Source organism: Narcine bancroftii, chromosome 8 (genome assembly GCF_036971445.1).
Source record: "Narcine bancroftii isolate sNarBan1 chromosome 8, sNarBan1.hap1, whole genome shotgun sequence".
NCBI lineage: Eukaryota > Metazoa > Chordata > Chondrichthyes > Torpediniformes > Narcinidae > Narcine > Narcine bancroftii.
This window is the reverse complement of record NC_091476.1, coordinates 78,437,334-78,446,651: the sequence shown is the minus strand read 5'-3', so window position 1 is coordinate 78,446,651 and position 9,318 is coordinate 78,437,334. Positions and strand designations below refer to the sequence as shown.

Here is a 9,318-nt window from a genome sequence, read left to right as displayed (position 1 = left end):
GGAGCCTGCAGGAGTTCATGGGGATTGTGATTTTTTAATCATTGGTTCATCCCTGGCAGCGCCCACATGATGTGACCGCTGTTCACATTGATGACCATGAAGGAGAAAGACCTGACCTGGTCGAAGGAGGTAGAGACCACTTTTGCTGCAACAAAGGAGTTCTTCACCACCACGACTATATTGGTGAAACCATGCCGGGAGGCACACATGATGCCCTCGGTCGACACCTTAGTCATGGGGTTGGGGGTGTACTCGTGCAGTGGTGCAATACTCGCCTTCTTTAGTAAAATTCTGTACCCACTGGAGCTCAAGTATAGTGCTTTAGACTGGGAGTTCCTGGCACTGAACCTCTCTATCCGGCATTTTCGATACTTTCTGGAGGACATGCCCTTCAAAGTGTTCATGAACTATAAGCCCCCTCACACATTCACTCGCAATGGCCAAAGATCTATAGTTGGCTCACAAGCAAGGCCATTTTTCCTACATACCAGAGTTCACCACTGACATCCAGCACAGGGCAGGCAAAGACCACGTCGTAGTGGATGCACTCTCTTATATACCGATCAACACTCTCAACCCAAGCCTTAACTACACACAGTTGACACTGGCCCAGAAGCTGGGCACAGAGATGCAGGCCTTCCAGACTGCCATCTTTGGCTTCGAGCTCCAGGAAATTCAGTTGCCCAACAGACCGGACACGCTTCTCTGCGACATCTTCACTGGCTCGCCAAGCCTGATATTCCCACCGCAGTAGAGGTCGAGGGTTTTCATCTCAGTCCAAGACCTAGTCCTCCCCTTGTTGAAGACTTTGGTGCGAATGGTGGCAGAGCAGTTTGTGTGGAAAAGGCTTAAAATGGAATTGGCTGAGATGGCGAGGAATTGCATCGGGTGCCAGGCCTCCGAGGTCCACAGGCATAAGCAGGCCCCAATCCATGAATGCGACCTGGCGGTGTAGATATTTCAGCACATCCACGTTGACGCTGTAGGCCTCTCTCCAGTGTCAAGAGAAGCACGCTACCTTCTCACAATAGTCGACTGCATCATGAGAGGGCTGGAGGCCATTCCCATCAAAGAAGCTTCCACAGAGATATCCGCCAGGAACCTAATCAGTCATTGATTTGCTAGGTTCTGAGTCCCAGCGTACAGCAGCAGTCACAGATTCGCCCAATTCACTTCTGCACTCTGAGCGCAGCTGGAGAACCTTCTGGGGGTTAAACTCCACCACACACAGCCTACCACCTGAAAGCAAGAGGTTTAATCATCATATAAAATCTGCCCTCATGTCTCGCCTCACCGGCCCAGGCTGGACAGATGAACTGCCCTGGGTCCTCCTTGGCATCAGATCTGCACACAAGGAGGACCTACAGACGTCTGTTGAGGAACTGGTCTACGGCATTCCACTCTCGATTCGCGGGGAGTTCTTTGGCCCAGAGCACAACGTCGTGTCTGAGCACACAAACCTTTTGGCATATCTCAGTAAGAAGCTATCCTCGCTAGCACTCCCTGCCTCCCTCGAAATATGAACTCCTGCATACACATTATCCAAAAGAGCTGGACTTGGCAAAATTCATATTTGTTCAGCGCAGCCCACATACAACGCCTGTACGAAGGTCTGTACAAGGTCGTCCAGTGGTCCTACAGGACTTACACTTTGGACATAGGGAAAAAGATGAAGTTTTCACAGTGGACCATTTGAAGGCGGTGTTCTTTCACTTATGACAGCCAATGCAGACACCCACGCCTAAATGCCAGAGTTACCCGCCCATGTGGTGTGGCACGTCGCTGGTTCTGTGGATGGGGTGTTGTGTGGGGGTGCACTCTCTCATGGCGAACTGGCCCTACGTGGTGGATCAGCCATTTGAAAATGGCACTGTCAGCGTTTCTCCCTGCCTCAAGTCTCCTGCCCAGCGTGCGCCTGGGTCAGCGATTATGATGTCACAGTGCACGAGGCGACTGAACTCATGTTGCCCTGAAAAGGGCATGCACTGAATTTGAATTTAAAAAAACAGTCATTAACGACTTTCAATATGGTGAGTTGAGGGTTCTGATTCTTTCTTCTCTGTGCCCAGCACTACAAATTGTTATATTTTTAATTGATTTTAAAGACAGTTTAGTTATTACCGAATTTTAACTCAGACTTAAAATCCCTTCAAGACAGCGAGGTGTAATGGATAAATATTGGGAGGTATTTGGTAACATTATAGCAGGGTAAATACATACACACATTTTAAAGCAGAGCTTATATGATAGACTGAAGAATTAATATTCAGTAACATTGGAGGATCTCTGGAGAATGTGATGCACATTTCACAAGTAGGTGCAATTTGAAATGACTCCATGGAATGAATAGCCATTGTTTTGGAGTAGACAAACTAGCTGCACGTATTACGGGTTGCTCACAGAAATGTAACTCCTGGGTTTTGTTCACCTTAGGCAATAGCTTGAGCAGAAAGTTAACACCTGTTGTTTGCTGAAGAAGTTGGGGTTTTTGCAAGTGAGAGAGTCACATTGGCTTTCTTGAAGTTGGCAGTTGGCAGATGGAGAAAGAGAGAGGAAAATCTGGTTGGAAACACAAAATCCCAGAGCAGTGGATGGCTGGAAGTACTATCTGTCTGATCTTTCTCTCAAAATAAGTGTTACAGAAAGGAACTCTGTATTAGCCTGAAAGAAAGAGGATACCATTTGGAGAACCCTGATGGGGCAGGTTTCATCACCGGAACCATGAGGTTACTAATGGTGGTACCTCAGTTGTGGAAATCCTAGAACATCAAATCTCTCTCTGCAAACCCTATATGAACCTTCCTGAGCGGTAAACATTTAGTGTTCGAGCACCAAAGCCTGGTGTACTTAATTCATGTTAAATTCTGCGCACAATGTTAGAGTTACTTGCATCCAGAGAACTTGGAAGATGGAAATGTGAGATTGAACTGTCAACCAAAGAAATTTTCTTAAATTTACACACAATTACGTTTAGCATTAGAATGGGTTTAATTTGTGTTAGTTAAGTATAGAGATAAGTTGAAGTTTGATTCAATTGTCATGTTTAAAGTTGATGAAAAACAACTTTTGTTTTAAAAAATACTTGTCTTGGTGAATGTCTATTGCTACTGGGTTTTCCGGTCCTTAGTGTTTGTAACACTTTGTCCGCTTATTCCACAGTTGAGGAATATGTTGGATTGTTCTTTGACATGGTGCTCACCCTCGACTTTAACTTCTCCTGTCATACTTCATCGCCTAAGTAGAAAAGTGACGAACTTGCTTAACCTCTCCTCATAGGGAATGTTCTACAATCCAGGGAACCCCCTGGTACATCTCCACTACAACCTCTCTACTCTTCCTCATCCCTTATTTAAATAAAATAGACACATAGCATACTAACAGGCTGCTTCCGTCCACACTACACTCCCGGAATGTTTTTTAACGGTGGGAAGAAACCCGAGTGCCCCTATAAAACCCACGCAGAAACGGTGAGACGTACCAACTACATCGGATGGCGCGAGAGTTGAACCCCAATCCCGTCCAGATCACTGCTGCTGTAAAGGCGTTGTGCCAACCGAGAATTTCGCTTTATTTTCAATATATTTTTATTGATTTCAATTAGAGAAATATTGAGTCGTTTAATAAATAAATATAATCGTCAATCTTAATCTGTTAAAATTCAGAATATGGATCACAAATAAATTATACAAAATGATAACTACAATGAACATGAATAAAACAATTTCGTTTTGAGGAACTCAGTTCGCTTTCTATTATTGGAATAAATTTATAATAAAATCACTGAATAAAATAATCGATTCTATATGTGGAGACAAAGGAGGAAATCCCCTCCCTCCTTTCACTGTCTTCTTGGGAAAGGAAAAGTTGAGGGTTCTGGTAAAGTTGGAGAGGTCTCATCGGACTCCCGTCTCCCAACTGGGCCCACATCAAATGACACGCTTGGTCCTGGTGAAGCTACTGAGTTACCAGGATCATGAAAAATGTTTAAAGGCAACGGTATTCTGGGCGAAAGCGAGGAAGGGACGATGGAGTTGAAGGGAAAAGTATTATTTTCTAACCAGACATAAACACGGCCCTCCTCAAACAAATAAAAAAATTCTAGCCAATAAAAAGAATGGCCCAACAGAAATGGTACAAAGGAATCCTTTGGCAATTCCTGGAGGTAAATGAAAATTCAAAAGAGTGTAAGGTAAATGTGAAGTGGCTACAGGTCTGTCAGAAACAACGTATATAGATTTAGCGCCAAATGATCAATGTTAGTAATTTTGTTGTATACAAGAGTATATTGTTGGAATACATATCTAGAGAGTAATAGTAGATTCAAATGTTAGAGGTATAAATATGCTTCTGAGAGTGTTGGTGAAAACCAAATCGTCCAGTAGGAGAGAAGGTGGAGAGGTGTGGAAGGCAGTGGGTGCAAAATGCACAGCTTTTAGAAATGAAGGAGTGGTTACTGTATAGAAGGTGAAGTCGCCAGATATTGAGGGGTGGAAGTGTTAAAGATCATTTCACGTGGAAATTCAAGGTAAAATTGGGTGTATATTATATATTGGCTTCGTCTGTTTTATCTTTTCTTTTTTTCTCCAATTCGTCGAATCCTCTTTCTTCTATTCTCTCCTTTTGGGCTTGTGGCCCTGTTCTCTGCTTCATTTTATCAGGCTTTTTCCCGTGCCAGAGGGATGGAGAGGAGAGATGGAGGATAAGGTTGGCCGAGGATGTTAATGGGGCAGTGGAGGCATGGAGTGAACACAGATCTGTAGGATGTTAGTTTTAAGGTTAATGGTTTGAACATACGCTAAAGAGGAAATGAGTCTTGGCGCACATTAAAAAATTAGGAGCGTGTTTGGCCATTCTTCAAACAATACACTTAATGAAATTGGAATTGAAAATCTACCTAAAGGGTTGAATGGATCAGGTAATATACTTCTCATTTAGTTTGAAAATGGGGGGGGGGGGCGGTAGCAATTATGATAGGGAAAAGTGTTCCAGCAAGGCTGCAAAATGTGACCATAGACAAATTGGGAAGATTTCTAAAGTTGCACTGTCAGATGTATTCAGAATATGGTCCCTAGTAAATGTATTCATCCCTAACTTTGATGACGAAAAGTTCATACACTTTCATAAGATTGGCAGAAGGAAAGGAGAACCGCATGATAGGGCGAGATTTTAATGTTTGCCTGATCCCGTATCAGATAAGTCAACAAAGAAAATAGTTGCAACAGAAGTGGTGAGGGCCACCATAGGCTACATGAAGGAACTGAATTTTCTAGATGCGTGGAGCTGGAAATATCTGAGGGAGAGCGATTATTCCTTCTACTCTACACAGCATAATTATTATTCTAGAATTGACTTTTTCCTGTGTTAAGCATATAGAGAGTTTAATATCTTGGGTTCTGAGTGCGAGATGACATTTCTCTCAGAGCATTCACCACTAACACTGGCAATAAAAATGCTAAGTAAGCAGGATACGACATACAAATGATGTCTTATTGTGTTGCTGTTAATGAGCCGGAGGTTAGTAGTTTTGTAGGAACAGAGATAGACATATTTTGTGAGGCAAACCATGCCTCTACTCCAGATACATTGCTCCTATGGGGTAACTTCAAAGTATATTTGAGTGGCCAAAAGATTGGATAAAACAAGACAGTGAAAAATAATATGAAGGAGGTGGATGAATTGGGACAATAAATTACAACTTAAAAAAGGAGAATCAAAATTCAAGCTCAGAAGACAAATACAGGGCTCTAGCAAACAAAACTAGAATGAAATATATTATACTTCGAATGTTTATCATGGAAAAGGCCAATATTATGGTCAAAAGTACTATGAATCTTGGGCGAAAGCTGGAAAAATCCTCTATTGGCTGTTGACGGCAGACAGGCTTGAAGGATGATCAATGCAATAGAAACTGGGAATTGCGGGAACGTATAAACCAAAATTCATCAATGTGACCTTCATGTAACTTTACGAGTGTCGATATTAATCAGAACTAACGGGGGGGGGGGGGGGTATCTGATAAGGTCAACGCGTTCCTGTCCAAATTACCTTTCCATCTTTGGACCCAGAAGAACAGGATAGGTTAGAACTTTCACGTCGGGTGTGGCAGCCCGCGGCGGTGTCGATCGAGCCGGTGCTCAGGGTGGTGAGTGCAACTGAACAACAGAAGCTTGCATAGTGGTACTGACACAAACAATTGAACCGGGCGCTAAACAGTAAGGTAGTTTAAGTACCAGAGACCCTAAAATGGTGCTGCCGTTCTGCACAAACAATGACAGCCTGCCAAGGGAGAAAAGGGCATTGTTAACCCAACTAACGTACGTATGTGTGTCTTCTTTTGAGTGGCGCATGGCTACAATTGCTGACCTTGATGGTTTGAATGGCATATAAACCCACTGATGAGTGAACAGGCAGCAGTCTACGCAGTCGCTCTCAAGCTGCTGACCTTCTGGACAAATTGTCCCGCATGTGGATTGACCAGCCTGAGGCACAGTTCCACATCTAGTAGAACACAGCAGAATCGATCTGATACTACGTCATGGTAAGTGTCCTGGATCAGGCTGGCTGGCCAACTTCATCTAGGACCCTGACCGGAAGCTGCAGACGCCATCTTCAAGGACTTGCGGATTGAGACCTTTGTGCCCTCACGGCGTGAGAGAGGTGCACATATGTTCCAGCTTGAATGGTGAGGGGATAAGTCCCCCTCAGCCGTCATGAACGAGATGCTTGCCATCCTGGCCGAATGATGTGCTAGACCAGTGATGAAGTCACCATGCACTGATGACACAGTTCCGGTAGGATGGCTTCTGGGAGTTGTAGTACTGCATAGCGCCCCTACACCGGATAATTTAACTTAAGACTGATGTATTTATTTTATATCCCACTTTGAATTGCAAAGTACATTGTCGTGCACAAAATGAGGTGTAGGTAATCAGGTGAAATTTAGTTCCCCAATCTTCATCAGAAATTGATATATTCAAATTGTGACGAGCCCAGAGAACGCCTAATCCCAACATCAATAGAAATTCACCAAGACAAACGGTAAATTAAACAAATGTAACTTTTAATTTCCTTTAAATATAAAAACAGTATCAAATATTCATTTATTAGTATTACATTAATTTAAATATATAACCATATAACCATTACAGCACAGAAACAGTCTATCTCGGTCACTTTAGTCCATACTGATCAACTAATCTCTAGTCGCACTAACATGCACCCTGTCTACACCCTCCAATGCCCTCACATCCATGCACCTATCCAACTTTTTCTTTATTGACAAAATTCACTTTGCTGCAACCACTTAATCCTGAGGTCATTCCTCTCAGCCACCATTCTCTGAGTGCAAAAAAGACCCCACTCATGTTACTTCTAAACTTTTGTACCCTAATCCTTAATTGATTTCTCCTCATTCCAATCTCACCTGCCCTCAAGGGGAAGAGCCTATTCATATCTACTCTTTCAATCCACCTCATAATTTTAAATACCTCTGTCAAATTCTACCCATCCCCAAATCTTCTACTCTCAAATTAATTTGTATTCTAGATACTACAATCCTGGAAACATTTTACTAAATCTCCTCTGCGCCCTCTCTACCATATTGATATTTTTCCTATATTTTGGGGACCAGAACTACACACAGTATCCCAAATTTGTCATCTCAATGTCTTTAATAATCTCAACATCACCTCACTGCTCCTATATTATGTACTATGAGTTATAAAGGTCAGCATACGAAAAACCTTCTTTACCATTCCATCCACATGAGATTACACATTGAACCATTATTCCAGATATCTCCTTTCCTCTGCATTCCTCAATGCCCTCACATTTATTTTATATGTCCTGTTTTGATTACTCTTCCAAAAATGAAGCACTTCACACTTATCGGTATTAAGTATCATCTTCCATCTTTCAGCCCACTCTTCTAAATAATCCAAATCCTTCTGCAGTCCATAAATGCCATCTTAAATATCAGAAACAGCCCCTAATTTTCTGTCGTCAGCATATGTAGCAACCCGATTTACCATTCCATCATCCAAATCATTAATGTAAATGACAAACATCAAGAGACACGACACCGATCCATGGGGCACACCGCTAATCACTGGTCAACATCCTGACAGACATTTATCCAGCATGACACACTGGTATCTACTTTATTGCCATCGTTGAATCCATTTGAGTATGTCAACATTAATACCTATTATCAACCTTCCATCTATAAACTTATTAAAAGCCTTACTTAAATCCATACAGACTACATCTACAGCTGTACCCTCATCAACCTTATTAGACAACCTCAAAAATGTCAATAGGATTTGTCAAACATGCCATTCCCCGCACAGCCACAATGTGGGTGTCCCTGATCAGTTCCCGCCTCTCTAGATACTTATACATATTATCACGAAAAATACTTTCCATTTGTTTACTGATCACCAACGAAAAAAAAAGAAAATTTCATAATTGCCTATAAATGATGGGCTTACACCAGTCCATTTTAAACAGAGCAACTAGGTTTGTGATACACCAATCCTGTGGCACCATGTCCCGCTCTAGTGATATTTGGAAAATCACTGGAAGAACCTCTTCTGCTTCCTCACTGACTTCCCTCAAGGGCCTGGCAAATATTCCGTCAGTACTTAGAGACTTATCCACCTTTATATGCCTCAAACGTTCCATTACTCCCTCTTTCCTAATCTCTACACTTTTCCATAATCACCCTTTTGCCTTCTCATATCTACACGATTCCATAAACTTTCCATGAGTGCATACTGAATACTCATTCGGCTCTATAGATTCTCTGAGTGAGAAATATATCCTTTACTCTCCTTTTGCTATTTACATATTTTAATAACCCTTCAGATTTACATTCACCCCGTTTGCAATAGCCACCTCGTACCTTCTTCACTTTGCTAATTTCTTTATTAAGCTTTTTTTTTACAATCCATGTATTTTCCAAGCATCCCGTTCATACAGTGTTTCTTATATTGAATGCATTCCTCCTATTTAATTCGAACCACGTTTCTAATCTCCCTTGAAAATCACGGCTCATCGAACATTTGGCTCGTCCTTTTATCCTAACAGGAATATAAAAATTCTGTACCATCAAAATCTCACCTTTCAAAGAGCTCCAATTCTCCTCAAAAACATTCCCTTAAAACAAATCAGCACAAACCACACCTTGCAAATCCCTTCTCATTTCCTCAGAACTGGCTTTCCCTCACACAAAAACCTTAAACTATAGACCATATTGAAACTAATGGTATCAGGTGTAGTGAATGTCTGCTAAGCTACCTGTCTCCCTTCTGCCGATCC

General features: G+C 42.1%; 1 long non-coding RNA gene across 1 annotated transcript; it reads left to right on the top strand.

Annotated features, from left to right (window-relative positions):
• The first annotated feature begins 1,942 nt into the window (after positions 1-1,942).
• Positions 1,943-3,374, top strand: LOC138741785 (uncharacterized). The gene is made up of 2 exons (XR_011343756.1): positions 1,943-2,030; positions 3,160-3,374. It is a non-coding gene; the product is annotated as an uncharacterized lncRNA (long non-coding RNA).
• Positions 3,375-9,318: the final 5,944 nt, after the last annotated feature.